The 15,942-nt window shown below is 36.7% G+C and overlaps 3 long non-coding RNA genes across 5 annotated transcripts; 1 reads left to right on the forward strand and 2 right to left on the reverse strand.

Annotated features, from left to right (window-relative positions):
- Window positions 1-4,633: 4,633 nt before the first annotated feature.
- LOC147495357 (uncharacterized) lies at window positions 4,634-5,195 on the reverse strand. Its single transcript, XR_015198076.1, has 3 exons — window positions 5,057-5,195; window positions 4,895-4,944; window positions 4,634-4,793 (listed from the first exon to the last, which is right to left on the reverse strand). It is a non-coding gene; the product is annotated as an uncharacterized LOC147495357 (long non-coding RNA).
- A 3,370-nt stretch (window positions 5,196-8,565) lies between these two features.
- On the reverse strand, window positions 8,566-10,610 carry LOC147495358 (uncharacterized). 3 transcript variants are annotated; one of them, XR_015199100.1, is made up of 7 exons: window positions 10,410-10,610; window positions 10,097-10,199; window positions 9,696-9,892; window positions 9,520-9,607; window positions 9,362-9,445; window positions 9,104-9,177; window positions 8,566-8,845 (listed from the first exon to the last, which is right to left on the reverse strand). It is a non-coding gene; the product is annotated as an uncharacterized LOC147495358 (long non-coding RNA). The 3 variants fall into 3 exon arrangements; XR_015199099.1 differs by having other exon boundaries at window positions 10,097-10,271; XR_015199101.1 differs by lacking the exon at window positions 9,520-9,607 and having other exon boundaries at window positions 9,661-9,892; window positions 10,097-10,271.
- A 3,449-nt stretch (window positions 10,611-14,059) lies between these two features.
- Window positions 14,060-14,721, forward strand: LOC147495359 (uncharacterized). The gene is made up of 2 exons (XR_015200339.1): window positions 14,060-14,187; window positions 14,394-14,721. It is a non-coding gene; the product is annotated as an uncharacterized LOC147495359 (long non-coding RNA).
- Window positions 14,722-15,942: the final 1,221 nt, after the last annotated feature.

Below are 15,942 nucleotides of genomic sequence, written 5' to 3' on the forward strand. Positions count from 1 at the left end.
AGCTCTCAAGTCCATATCATCGAAATCTTGATATGTGCAAGACATTCCTCAATAGTTGGGTCAAAAGGATCACTGGGATAGAGAATGAATAATTCATCTTCCGTCATAGCATCAAGGGATGAATGGTTGTTGGCAAGGGGGACTCGCGAAGTGGTAAAGAAGCGGTGCAAAAGAGTTCTTGAGGAATTCTTCTTCGATTTAAATCTACTACCGGGGAGTCATTGTTAAAGTCGGAATTTCGAAGGAAAAAGAATTTGTTAATCTGTTTCTCCGGAAACATGTTTTTGAAGTAATCTTGAGCTAAGCTCTCGATCATGCTAACCTCTCCATTTGCGGTGAATCGGGATCTTGTGTCCTCGTTTGAAAACATTTACCTCAACGAGAAAGATGGCCAAAGGACAAGGACATCGAACCATCAGCGGCGGTTTATAAAGCCGTTGGCGAAAGCTGCAAGAAGGGACGCCCTAAAAATAATAGGTACAGTCGTTAGTGACTTACGTGTCTAGGACAACGAAGTCGGTTTGGGTAAAAAAATTTTGGACTTTAACCAAAGACGTTTTCAACCACACCCTTAGGATACTTAATAGGCCGTCGACTAATTGCAATGTCATTTTAGTAGGTTGCATCTCCTCTAGACCTATTTGTTTATACAAATAAAAGCGGGAGTAAGTTAACACTAGCCCCCGTGTCTAGTAAGCCGTCGTCGTCGTGTGAGAATCTCCTAAGGTGCATTGTCTGATGGGGCGACCGGGGTCCTTGTACTTAACAATTCCATTATTTTCGGATAAAGTTGGGAACTGCTCGCTAGAAAGGCGTTTTAGGTATGTTGGTCTTCGCCTAGTAGTGCCGCAACTCCTTAAGAAACTTAAGCGTGGTTAGGTAGCTTTTTATAGCTTCGAGAAAAGGAAGGTTTATCGTTAGATTTTTAAAACGTTCCTAATCTCCTCATAATTTGTATCCCTAGTTAACATGGCTAATTTTTTTGGAAACGGTGTTTTCTCTCTATAATTAGCATATGTATCAACAGGATGTTTAACCTTGGCTTTTGTTTCTTAGGTTGTGGTTTAACCGGTACCTCTACGATGGTAGGCTCTTGGTTTCTATTTCGGTATCTAGTTCGATATCCGTTTGTAGGGAGTCTTGGTGGGGTAACTATAGGCATAGTTACTTTGTTATCAACCACTCTTCCCAACGAAAGAGTGGTGATGGCATTTAGCTTCACCTACGGTTGTAGTTTCCGTACTAGTATTACCGTTTACCTCAAAGGCCGTGTTTGTTGTTCTAGGGTTGGGGATCGCGGCACGGAAACACGCCTTTTTGGTTGGAGCTTTCTCTTGGGCTAACCGTTGGTTTATATTATTAACAGTTGTAGAATGTGTTGGTTAGATTGAGCCATGGTTTGAAAAGTTGTTGGCTCACTTGTATGAAGGTGTCAAGACGATCCGGTTGTGTGGGTGTAGTGGTCATGGGTGGTGTGACTTGTTGGTTATTTATGGGCGGATTGTGGTAGTTATTATTTACCGGAACGATACCTCTATTAGCATTATAATTATTATAACTATCTTGACCTTGTGCTTGACCTTGTCGAGGTTGTGCTTGGTTGTTATAATTATTATAATTACCCTCGACCTCGCCCTTGTCTGGTGTAGCTTGGTTGAATCGTGGTGGCCTAACATATTGATTATTGTACCCTGGAGGTGTGACTTGTTGGTTATTTCTCCAACCGAAGTTGGGATTTTGTCTCCAAGGGGCGTTAGGTTCACTATTAATTGAACAAGAATGTTCATAGGCTATAGGACGCCGTGGGAGTCGGGATGCTCGTGGGACTCCAAATGTAAAACTACATGGATTTGAATTTACATTCATGACGGGGATAGGCTTTTGTTGTACGAAAATGGCCTCAACCTTTTTAGTTAAAGATTGATCAAATTTTTAAGTTCTAGATCGGGTTTCATCTCAAACATACCGGGCGGCCTTAATCGTTGAAGAAACTAACTAGAGGCGGGGGATATCATCACTACCCCCAATTGTTATTACGTTTAGTTTGATCTTCTAAAATTTGTAAGCCTCTCGGGCTCCTTTACTTAGGAAACTACCCCCATTCATTATGTCAAGGACTTCTTTATGATGATGTTGAAGTCCTTTGAAAAAGGCACGAACTAACGTGTCTTTTGCTAGGTTATGGTGTGGACACTCTATAAGCGGATCGGTGAAAGCGATTCCAAGCCTCGAGAAAATGATTCATGAGGATTCCGGCCGAAAAAGTGAATCTTGGAAAGCATTTCATCCGTCTTTAGGGGTGGGTAAAAATGTTCCATAAATAGTGAACAAGTTTAGCCCACGAGTCCACGTAATTAGGCTAGGCGCTTTTAACCAAGACGCCTTTATCGGCTAAGGTGAAAGGAAATACCTCAGTTTAATGCGTTAAAATTTGCACTCAACGGTAGGATGATGGAATGTTGTAAGGACTTGTTCAATCCCTACGATGTGTTGGTAAGGTTTTTCATGGTCTAGACCATGGAAAACGGGTAACAATTAAATATGTTTGGGGAATTCAAAAATCCCCGTTGGTCCGCTAGAACGATGCAAGATTTAGGGCTATCGCCGAGGCTTTATAAAAGTCGAGAGAGGAGTCTCTCTTTCTTCACCATAATATCGGTGTAGTGTGTGAAATTCTAGATAGGCGTGTTGTATTTATTTCTACGAAAAACAAGCCCGATAATACTAGAATTAAAACTCCTCCGACGAAAGGCGTGGAAGAAGGAGTACACAATGCCTCCTTTACGCTACGCGTTTGAATAGCGTCTTGTTTACGCGTGTTCGGTGTAAATAAGAGATTAGAACACCGAAAAACTTGACAACTCGAAGTTCGAATCAAACCTCGGGAAATCCGAAATTTCAGCTAAAGAGGCTGGCGCGGTATCTTGTTGGCCAGGCGCTTTCCATTCGATAACTTAGTCTGGTCGGCTCTCTCTTTGAAGCGTATTTCGTTAATAGACGCGAAAATTCCAAGAATAACTTAGCGGGTCGCTCTCTTTTGAAGCGTAGGCCAATTGTAACGAAAATTCCGATGAACTTAGCGGGTCGTCTCTTTTGCAAGCGGGCCTCCGGTATTTTTTTTCGAATTTTTGGCCGAAACGAATAACCACGGTATGAATCAAACAAGGGTGGGTGGGTTTAATGGGACTTAAAAATGACTAATTCTACTATGAAAACAATGCTAAAGTGCAACTAAGATGGCAGCGGCGCCATTTGATAACTGTAAAATGAATAGTTTACCTACGAAATGAACTATGAATCCAAACGTAAGTAAACTATAACTATATTCTATTACACTCAATTATCAAATCTTCTACTCTCAATGCGAATTGCACTAAATGGAGTACGAAGTTCGTTCCACTCCTAGTTCCCTAGCATGGATTGTTTTATAGTCTAACTAGTCGCTCTTAAGTCAATGAGAGCTTTACGAAGGGGAATTATACTAACAAGACGCGATATGAAACAATGTGTTGAATTTAAACTACGAATGCTATGGGAATATAATTGTTTTTGAATCTAGATAAAGGATTAGAGGGGAATTGAATCCACCTCGAATCCAACTTAATATCCTAGTATAGATTCTTGTATCTCGATTCTCACGTTCTTACGGCAAGAAATTGAGTTCTAATCCCCAGTGTTCATGGCATTTCTACCGAAGTACTAACTAGCATGTGAGGTCGTCCACCCATTCTCATGGCGAAACACGACCTTCTAGAGTGGAATAGATTCTACAACCAATCCTATACTAACAACTAAGTTTTCATCAAGGCTTCATCAACCCCTCTAATGGAGGTTTTAGCCTTGATTCATCAAACCATCATTTCCCATTGAAATTGAATACAACATATTATAAAAAGATTCTAACTTTATGCGATTTCACTAAACAATAATCGAAATCTAATTAATAACTATGAAATGATAACAAACAATAATGGAATTTAGATCTATAAATCGAAATTGACAAAATACTATTTTTATTATCTAATCAATCAAGAACAATAATTTGAGAGTTTAATCTAAAACAAGAATTGAAATGATATTAAACTTAATTAATCTAATGAAAACTAGATCTAGAACTAAGGTTTAATGGAGGCTAACTAATCTAATTTATTTTCTAACCTAACTATCTACCATTAACAAAGAATTAAGCTTTTGTTTTTATACATTCAGATCCAAAATCGTGCATGGGCTTGGAGCCATGTTTTGGGCGCAGAGAATCGGGCCCAAAACCCAATTTTCGATCAAAAAGGCCTCTTCAGCTGCAGTTGGCTTCCACAGATTTTTTTCGTCCACTTCTGCTCCTCTGATTGGGTCAAGGCTTGGACCATTGCGAAGCTCTTTCCGAGCCGGTCGTTTTGACATAAGGTAGGCCTCAATCCGGTGTCTGAGTCCAAAGATATGGCATTCGGAAGTTCTGGCGACTTTTGCTCCTTTATCTCGCTAACGTGGCACATTTACGCATTAATGGACTTTGAAGCCCGAAATGCATAAAACACTTAATCAGTATTAACTCTTACTTATTATTCACATAATTGGTCTAACAATATGATTATTAAGGGGTTAAAACTACAGTTTTGGGCTCTTATCACGTTACAATACCAACACCATAATACTGAAGAAGTTTAAATATAACCAAAAACCAATAGCATCCACAAAAGCCAAAACTATCCACACAAGCCACAGCTATCAAAACAAAAGCTATCCACATGATCCACATCTATCTGCCTATCCACACCATCAAGCTTTAAGCACAACTGCATTTCATAACAAAAAAAAAAAAATCCAGCTTATTCAAGTTCACAAATAGACATAGTGAATGAACTTCACAAAAAAATAAACTTAAAAACTTGATTACCAATCAATTCTCCGCAGCATTAGGCTCAGAAGAAGTCGATCCAAATAATTCTGCAAAACAAAAAAGAACACAAGCATATACATACGTAAGTAGAACTACACAAGTACATATTTTAACATAAAAAAATAACGATAGACTAAACATTGCAATGCAAATTATTACCTCCATCTAGTTTATCATATTGCTCGATATCATCCATTGACTGTCGAAGATTAATTGGAATTGATGGAGAACGAAGCCAATCTTGTGCACAAATAAGGGCTTCCACCGTGTTAGGAGCTAACGAACTACGGAAAGGGTCAAGTATCGCCCCCGCGTGCTAAATCTGGAGACTTCGGAAGCTACGGAAGATGTCAGAACTGCCAAAACATCACATGAAACAAGAGAAAGGATCCGATACCTAGAAGCGTTGATCTTCCACCAACCCAAAATGTCAAACTTATCCCCACCAACTTCATTAGTTTCAGCCAAAAACCTCTCAACCTTAGACTTATTCTGTAAGTTATCTTCCTCTAGCAAGTGTCGCTGAAATTCGGCGGCTAGTATAGTAGGATCTTGCTCATCATCATCAACATCCATTCGGCTTGCTGTTTGGCTCACGTTCACATCAATAGGTGGCTGATTTGAAGAAGGATAGTGCCCAACATACCACTCATACAACACAACCAAAGCATCTTTCACTTTCTTTGCTTCATCATTAGCTTTAGTTTCTTCATACAACTGTTTGAAGGAATACGACACATACTTCATCTTGAAGCGGGGATCAAGCACAACACCAACATATAACAAAATGTTAATCTTATCCATATCCCAATACTTATCAAATTTAGTTTGCATACGCAGCGCCATTGATCTCAAACGTGCATCCTCACTTCCATTAAACTGAATCAATTTCTTCTGAACAATTAGAATTTCACTAAAGAAATTATTCGAGGTAACATAACGAGAACCTGAAAATCGCAATGTTGCCTTATAGAAAACTCTTAGAAATTTCACAAATAATCTAGCACTATTCCAATCAGTTAAGGTTGGAGGCCCCTTGATCTTGTCATCATCAAAGTAAAGGGTGTATTGTGGCTCTTCAAGCTCCAATATCTCAAAGGCACTTTGGAACTTCTCAGCAACTTCTAACATCATGAATGTCGCATTCCATCTAGTTGCCACATCTAAGCATAAAAGTTTGGTGCACTCTATTTGTTCTTCCTTTACACACTCCTTGAACATGGCCAACCTAGATGGAGATGACCTCACATACCTCACTGCAGTACTTACTCGGAAAATAGCATCATTAACATCTTTCAGGCCATCACAAACAATAAGATTCAGGATGTGAGCACAACGTCTCATATGTAAATACTTATGTCCCATAACGGTGTCTTTCCCAATTTTTTTGCTTTTCTTCAAGTAATCAATGGCAACAGAATTAGAACTTGCATTATCAACAGTTACAGTAAAAAGACTATGGACACCCCAATTAAGAAGACACTTCTCTACCATCTTTCCAATGGTCTCACCTTTGTGATTTGGAACTAGACAAAAATTTAGAATTCTTTTTTGTAAGTTCCAATCACTATCGATGAAATGAGCAGTCAAAACCACGTAATTTAAGTTTTGAATAGATGTCCAAGTGTCAGTTGTTATACATATTCTATTACCATGCAAAAAACTCTTTAACTTTCTTCTCTCCTCCATGTAAAGTTCGATGCAATCCCTACCAACTTGAGTCCGATAAGGCAAATTTGTAAACTTGGGCTGTATAACCTTCACAAAATGTCGAAACCCTTCACCCTCCACAAAACTAAACGGCAACTCATCAATAATAATCATTCTAGACAGAGCATCTCTACAAGCTTTTAAGCTAAAACTAACAGCAACAAGCTTTTTATCTTTGAAAGACAATATTTGTTGCGATTTATCAGCCACCACCTTATTGTTAGGATTCTTCTTACATACTTTCATATGACTCAACATATTAGAAGTTCCACTACTTTTCGAAGCACAAGCATAACTAACAGGGCAATAATTACATGTGGCTCTTAGATTTTTTTGGGATCACAACCCTCTATCTTATGAAAATGATCCCAAGCGAGGGAAGATAAGGATTTTCTTTTATTACCCTGCCATAGTAGGATTGACCCGTATCCGTGGGATTTTCAATGATTAATTTGTAGAGGACCATCACTAGGAACCTCGGAGAAGCTATCTAATAAAAATGACACATATTAGCAATCAAGATAAAACAAAAAGCCCGTGGATGAGATGTTGTTGTTAATTCATTAATTAGATTGGTTTTGGCATACAAATTTTTTTTTACTTTCGGTTGTGAGTATTCATCGTGCTCCATCGGTTTAGGTCATACATACAATGTGGTTTTCGATAGTAGTCAAACCAAGTAGAGTATGGAAGAAAGCTCAAGTGATAACAACCGGCGGGTAAAAAGTTAAAATGTAAAAATGAAAAAGTGGAGGACATAATTTGATAAATAGCAATAGAGTAAAGAATAGTAAGGTGACTGTATGTCTTTTTTCTCTAAAGAATTGAATGCTCTTCTTTCACTAAGCAACCATATAATTTGATTATTGAATGAAATTATGTGTCCTACAAAAATAAGATGTGTGTAGAGTTGTAGACATAGAATTATAGTGTAAATGCTAAATAGTATTTTCGAAGTTGAGCATTGATAATCTAATGAATAACAAAGAAATCAGTTGGGTACTCAACGGTTGAGCATTGAAATCAGTTGGGTACTCAATGAATTTTCGAAGTACTTTCGAAGTTGAGCATTGAAATCAGTTGGGTACTCAACGGTTGACTCTTATTGCCGTTATTGACTTATTGGTTTAGCTTTAAAAATCGATTCAATGGGTGCTCGTCTTCAAGAATAACGAAATAATGAATATATAGCCTTTCAATATAATATATGGTCTTCAATCTTGTTTTTTTAATGCAACTTGTTGAGCTTTTTACATTCTACGTTCTGACTACAATCGGCATCGATGATGAACTGTTTTTGAGAGAAACATATAAACATAGGGAAAAAAAAAAAAAAAAAAAAACCAAATAATTAGTTATTACCTTTGTGATGATGGTGTCATGGTGCTGACTGATGGAAGAGTGGTGGAGGATCGGCTAGACTGGTGGGGGATGTAGCGGTTCAGCCCTAGTTAATGGGTATTTACTTTTTACTAATTGGTAATTTGGTACGGTATATTTCTAATTTTCTACTAATCTATTATATTAAGATATTGCGGATCGGGTCGGTTATTTTCGGTTATACCAAATCCAAACCGAGCACCGAACCGACTCTGTCGGTTTTGCCATTTAACAAACCGATCCGAACTGTCTTAAATGGATAACCGACCCACATAGCTCGGGTCGAGTCGGGTCGGTCGGTTTAGTCGGGTACATCGGTTTTATGCACACCCCTAATCCACTACATAAAACAGTAACAAAAACTTAAAAAACGCCACAAAAAATCAAATCATTTGTGACACTTTTGACAAAATAGTAATGTAATTAACTTGGAACCATCACATAAAGGACAGCTAGTTATGACAGTTTGCTTAAAACTGTGATAAATATACCTTTCTTTTTCAAAAAAAAAATAGTGAATACATGTGAAGCAAAAACTACATTCCACATTGAATTGGACACACACACACATATATATATATTCTAAACAAACATAATCCATTAAGTTTCAAAATAGTATTCACAAATACTTATTCAGTTGAAACTTTACAATCTAAGATAGACTTGGATAACCAATGAGACCATATTTCACATAGTCGATACACAAAAGATTTTAGCAATACGTCATCTGTTTCTATCAACAACTCCTCCACCAGTCATATGATGATAAACACCTTCTTCTTCTTCTTCTTCTTCTTTTTCATTATCATTCAAAGACATTAGTAATCCATATACGAGTTTGCACCACACAGACAATCCCTAACAAAGAAAATCAAAATGGAAAAAGAGTGAATGAAGTAAAAGAAATATGTCTATTTCTCATGGCATTAAGTCACAAGATGCACCAGCAGAGCCACAATGTTGATCTACTCGCATTGTGTCTCGTGTAATGCAAATGAAAGAAAGTCAGCTGTTAGCCTGTTATAGATTTCTAGGGAGGTAATCTCTCACTTGAGGACCAAGCTCAAAATATGAGAAATTACCCCTGTATCCTAAGCATCTAGTAAAGATGCTAACCTTTCATAATTAGTTGCTTCAGACTTGGTTCTTGGGACAATTTGTTTCCCATCAGCTACTAATCCAGCCACAGTCTGCATAGGGATTGGAATCAATTAAATAGTAAAATGCATGATAGTAGACTAAACTTTCCTTACAAAGAAACAAGTAACAACATTTATAATTTTATATACTTGATAGATGAATAAAGGAAGTGAATTACTAGTTGGTTTTAAGGAATATGTCATGTATTGTTTCAAGGAAAATAAAGAAACATACCATGCCAGAATGGCGATGAACGAAGTGAATTCTCTGATTAAAACCATGTAACATCATCTTGGAAGCAATCAACTTCTCCACACCCTTAATAAAAACATACATCAGATAAAAACCCTTTATTTAGTAAAAAACAAAAATAATAAAGTTCCACTACTGACCATAACAATCCCATCTTTGCATTTGATTCCAATAACAGTTCCACTATTGTCGACGACTTTGGATAAAACAATATACAAACACTATGCCCTACAACAATGGAAATAAGCAACTTTCTTCATATCAGTAACTAACACACACACCTGCGAGAGTAACGTAATTCGTAGAAATTACTTGCCTTCAATGAGAACAGAAGAACCAAGCTGAAGGCCAATAGAGAAAATAAGAGGAAGTTCATGAACAGCTTTCCTTTTAGGATGAATATCACGTTTCAGTTCTTCAGCAGCAAAAACAGTTTTATAAAACTGAACAACATCAACAAATAACTGTGGTGCGTCAACAAATAACTGGTTTCAAACCAAAGAAGCTCACACTCTTAGGCTGAGTCCAATGGCTCTCTATCCCTTTAAAAGTAGTGTTAAAGTCAATAAAGTAGAGCTAAAGTCAATAAAGTATATAGATAGTAAAATAGAGATAGAGAGTAAAATATGTTGACTTTAGCTCTACTTTATTGACTTTAGCTCTACTTTATTGACTTTAACACTACTTTTAAAGGGATAGGGACCCATTGGACTCAGCCTTAGTAACACCAGAAACAACAACCTTGTTTCCATTTCCGTTTTCACTATTGTGAAGATGAAACAACTTGAACAGTCTCTTGTATTTATAGAGCACGCGTGGACTGAAATTAGGAACCGTTATCAACAAACCAACAAAAAAAAATCGGCAATTCACAAATCCCATACCAAATTCTCTGACAAAATTGGAAATGTTCACAAATCAAAATCCAGACATGCCCTAATTAGATAATCCAAAAAGATGAAGAAGAAAATTGAAAAGAAACGCACAAAAATAAAAACCCTAACAAAATAATTGAAGAATTTGAACTTACCCATCATCTCGTTTTTAGAAGAAAAAAAGCAGGTCTGAAGAACTCGGTTCGAGCTATCCACTTCATTTAACTGAGTGAGGGATAAGAGAAAGTCAGAAAGAAACCCTCGTTTAGGAGGAGCGGCAGTGAGCGAGAAAGAAAAAGAGAGGTTATTCGTCTGTTTCACCGAGCGCGAATGTTTTTGGTTTCTCTCTTTCGCGAAATTTCAAATTTTTTGGTTTTTGGAATTGTAACACTTATCACACGGTTTTTCTCAATCTAAAAGCATTATTGCACGCGGCTTAAAATGCTTCTAAAAAGGTTTTCACGCATTACGTCGGCCTGAATTTTAAGTGGGTACACACAAATTAATTAAAAGTCAGGACAGTAGTTTAATTATTTGCGAGTCGGTCCCTACTACAAAATAGATCAGACGTTGGATTTGCTGGAGATTAGATAGATATTCTTGAGATACATATAATAAGAACAAAACAATTACACGCCCAATCTTTAAACCAATTCGCGATCACTGCGAATCATTCAGACACAAGATTTGAATCTAAAAAAAAACTTCAACTTCAATTAGGAATCCTAAAAACCCAAAACACCTTCAACTACTATTAACCAAAAAAAATAAAACACCCAATTTCTCCTCTAGATCTAGCTTCATCTTCTCTAACCTGCAAATACCTTCACCAAATCTCCAAACAAATCACAATCTCAAGATCATTAGACGCCTCTCGAAACTTAGAAACCCACCCAATACCATTCATGAATAATACACCTGATTCTGATTATGAGTCTTATTCTTATTTTGTTTACACCCCGTGTCAAATACTTCAACTTTCTAACCCATCTCAACAATGGGGTTGTTTCAATTATTGAAAATGCTGCATTTGTTCATGGGGAACCATCTCAAGATGATAATAAAGGTCCTCCACGGGTTGATTCCGAAGCTATAATCCTTCATGAGAAAGTGACTAAGACAATTATCAAGGAAGGTCGTGGCGAGAACCCATCCAAGTATTCCACATGCTTTTGTAAGTATATTATATTTATTTCGAATTCTACAGATCAAACTGTTATATATACGGAATTGCATAACATGGGCTATACGAAGATCACATCCGATGTGATAGTGCACTATAGAGCCTAGACGGAAAGCACGCAAAGACAAGTTTGAAGATACATGGCGAGAAAATAAGACCAATAAAGATGGTTAGGTAATTGTGGTTAAAGTATCAGTGTCTACTGTGGCCTTCATTTTAAGGAAATGTTGGCTAGACTGTGTTTTGAGATGGATTCTCAGTTAAATTCCTTTCATAACAGTAGCATTCTCCACTGACTCATGGATTATGGCATAAATTTAAATCGTGAAAATAGATGTATTTTTCGTCATTTATCTAAATTTACCAAATTGTTTGAAGACATTATGGTTTGTGATGAGGTGATAAAACTTTCTTTGAAACTTTACAATGCACTGTATGCAGGACATGGAGATGGCAGTGGTAGATCAAAGCAGAGCAGAAGCGAGAAAAGAGTCGCAAGGCAATGTTGAAACTTGGAATGAAAGCCATCCCTCGTGTGAGCAGCGTCCACGATCAAAGAAGAGCAAGAATGTTGGTCACATGCCTTTAGCTTAAGCTTTTGAAAAATGTTATCCGTATGAAAGTGAATTTTGGATTTTATTTTTTATTAATGCTTTCCTAAATGAATTTTCACATTGTTGTCTCTCATTTTTGTTTGTCATCTCAAAACCGGGCGTATTTAAGAGCCCAACATCGATACCTATGTCATATTTGGGGAGGCAAATATTGAGGATTTGAGCTCACAACTACCCCAGCTGCGGAGCGCCTCAAGGCTCCCGATCTCACCATGTTATCTCCAAACCAGAGTCATCACCATGGCTCGGGACGATGAAGATGTGGATGAGACAAGGGTAGAGCCAAAAGACGTAATTAGTGATGATGCAGGCCGGTGTGTGTCAAGATCAAAGGCTTCAAAGGTCAAGGCGATGGTGATATTGTTTCGCCATCATGGAGCTAACGAACTAAGAGAGCCTTTTGGAGCATATTCTCACGGTTGAGACAAGTATAAGGTTTTATATTTGTTTGGCTTATATATATGTTTTTTTTCAGCTTTTTTTTTTAGATTACTTATTTTTATGAAGTCCGGCTGTTTTGACAAAGTTAGCTTAAAAGCAACTTTTGCTTGCATAATTATATGTATCTTTACTAAATTACTATTATAGATTGTAAACTTATGGGGCTTTCATTACCACTTGCGGTGACTTCAATGGCCACAGCTGAACCCGATAGGGTGTAGTTATGTCTCGGAATGCAGGTTTTAGTGAACAGGTTAACTTCCAATTTTATTCATAACACATACTTTGTATTTTATATATTCTGAACTTTCTATGCAGATCATGAATATTTCAATGTTGGAATATTTAAAGAAAGATCTATGATGTTTAATTATTAGCTTCTATTTTGCAGTCTTGAATTCAAAATTAGTTGTGATGTTTTTTAGGTTGTGCGTACAAGATTTTGTAACCTACTTAGGGCTTCTTAGTTTTTTTATAACAATAACACTTTTCAGCTTTAATCATTTAAAACTATTCTTGGGCTTACTTTCAAAGAGAAAAAGCTTTACCAAACATGTCATAATCGTGAATCGGGATGATCCATTTAAAATATTCTCATCCCACTTTTTTCTGTTTCTGCAGCTCAACACTTAGGTATTTAGTTGGTTGATGCTCTATAACGCACTACAATGAAACCCATTGATAAAGCAGAATTATGCAAAATCTATTGGCATTCTTTTACATGTGTTTTGTTTACTCCATTGGAGAGTAAATTCTATGTAAACATTTGATTCTGCCATTTAGAGTTGTTCACAATTAGGGTTAGTATGTTCATAATAGCCAACTAAGTGCGCATAGATTTATTAGGAGAAGTGCACTATCGTTAATGCATTAAGGTTCAAGATGTCCGACACAAAAACTTTCGAGAAATGGATCATTGCTGTTGTAACTTATTGCTATTCCTTTAAAACATTGTTCTCAGACATTCATTGTTTTTCTTTGTTCGTGGCGAGAAAAAAATCAGATGACAGGATTGGCAATAGTCATTGCAAGCATGAAGTCCGGTGAATGTGCTTTTGTTTGCATGTGGGTTGGTGCCGCTATGAAGTTGTTAACGCCATGCTCACGACTACCCATCATTTTTCATATACAATTTTTATTAATATATTCTTAGTATTGGTTTTGTTTGATGTAGAGGATATATTTTTTTACTGAGTTTTTTTAAGAAGAAATAGTACGACAACGTATCATCTACAACGACGACAAATGAATGGAGGAGGTTCTTTGTGGAAAAATTTGACTTTGCTCGACCAACTAATTATCAATGGAAGTTATCAATGTGAGGTTTGTTTATTAATGTTGTAGGATTCCATATCCTAATATCACAATTATGAAAGATATTGACACCGCACAAACATAACAACATTTAAGACTTATGACATTGAATTGCTTCATAAAGAAGTACAACTGAGTAAATGTTTCCCGACAAAGTTATTCTCGTTTGTGTATCTTTGCTATGCCGATATCATTGGTCACGACGCTAAGCACTCGCTATGACTGGCTACTATGACAAACAATCATTGGCTGCTGATTCTAAGTACTTTGCTATGACTGTGCTAAGTACGAGGGAAATAAGGAAGATGTCAATGATTGTCTCAAATCCTTGAAAACGTCGAGAATATGAATTAAAGTTGTTGAAGCTTCAAATTTTGGAAGGTAATGATTCACCGTGTTTCTTGGAACATAAAAAAATCCCAGATGAAATGAAGGTTCAATTAGATATAGTGTTAAACAAATGACATAAAACTATCAAATGATTACATCTGTTGCCTCTTTAAGAAAGTGAGCTTTAGTAGTAACATTTTATACCTCTTTACGGAATACTATTTTTATATCATTGCTGAAGTCAAGTTTCAATGCAGAGCTTTCCCCGTTGCTCTAAGGCAATGACTGAGATTGGATCACAGAATGAAAAGAACTTTGCAAGTCCTATTCCACAGGAATATAGTGAACGTCAAAAAGGAGAAGCAAATTTGGTTTGTCCTCTTGCATCAGAAATGGACATTAGTTAAAGCTGACAACACGGTGGTGAAGAGAGCAATGGTTCACCACCCGCATTCATTCCATGTCAATATTGTTTTTTTTTTCTTATTATTGTTATATTTATTTTGTGGTTGAATTTCTTATATGAAATAAGGAATGCTATTATTCAGGAATGAACTTCCATAATTTACAATGGTTTACATAGTATCTGTGTATCTTATATATGTGAACTTACATTTGCGTTGTATTAGTTGTAACAATATGCTATATTAATGTTGTGGAACAAAATAAATTAGCTGTTAATTATGCCTATGCATTGGTGGCCTTACCTGGTTGAGTAGGTAATTGGTAGAAACTGGGGTGAGATCAACTGGGAGCTGGTTGTTGACACTCCCATGGTTACAACTGCTTGCACTTCGCCAGTGCAAAAAGTACAACTCTTAGGACGCTACTGACACACTTTTTCTTCCTTTTTTAAGCTATAAAGGTTCCCTAATGATCTATCATTCCAGTTTTTCTTCCAGTTTTTTACATCCCATGTCGCCAAAATGGACTAAGACAGTTAAGTATAGTTGACTCTAATAATTATATAAAAATTAAGCTCAAAATACAGGTAAACCCAAATGTTTAAAGCATACAATGAAACAATCCCGGCATCGCCGGGTGAAATGCTAGTCTAAAAGTGTTAGAAATTAATTCTTGAAATTCATCTGATTTAAAGTAACACAAGACCACATTCCCAATGTTTAGATAGCATTGGCAACTTACTAACGGTAACAAAGTGTTACAAATTAAAACAAAAAAGGTGCGTGTTACAAATATCCTGTTATGGTGTAGTGTTACACAAGGTAAAAGAAAATCGCCATGGTCCACCGCTAAGTTCTGCAATCGAGATTCGTATATGAAAGTCAAACACATCTGGAAAAATAAGAACTTGATAACTTAATAACTAAAAAAAAAATGGAACATGTGAATTTAAAAGGAAGATAACATAAAATAAATAAATCTAAGTATATCTAGATCGATATATATGCTTGGAACCTTTATTTTCTTTTTGTAAGAGGAGAGCACGTACGAATTGGAAGTGTTTGAAGGAAGCGGGAGTCTGAACGTGGGCTCACTGGGCTATTGTTTGTGTATCCAAGCATTTATTTTTTAGTGGAGTTGTTGTGCATGGGACCGAAAATGAAATGGTACATATATAAGAAGGTGACATAAAATGGGAGAGTATGTAATTGTTTTTTTTTTTTTTTTTTTTTTAAGAGGCAGGTACTTAGAGTTTGAAGGAAGCGGGAGACTGATGGAGGTGAGAGTGAACGTGGGCCAGTAGTGTTGTGTTTCGAATTAGTTTTTTTTAGTGGAGTTGTGGGCATTAGACCAAAAACTAGTTGGGCCAAATAGATGGGTCAAACGGTCACTTAAGGTCGC

This window comes from Coptis chinensis, chromosome 6 (genome assembly GCF_015680905.1).
Source record: "Coptis chinensis isolate HL-2020 chromosome 6, ASM1568090v1, whole genome shotgun sequence".
In the NCBI taxonomy this organism is placed as follows: Eukaryota; Viridiplantae; Streptophyta; class Magnoliopsida; order Ranunculales; family Ranunculaceae; genus Coptis; species Coptis chinensis.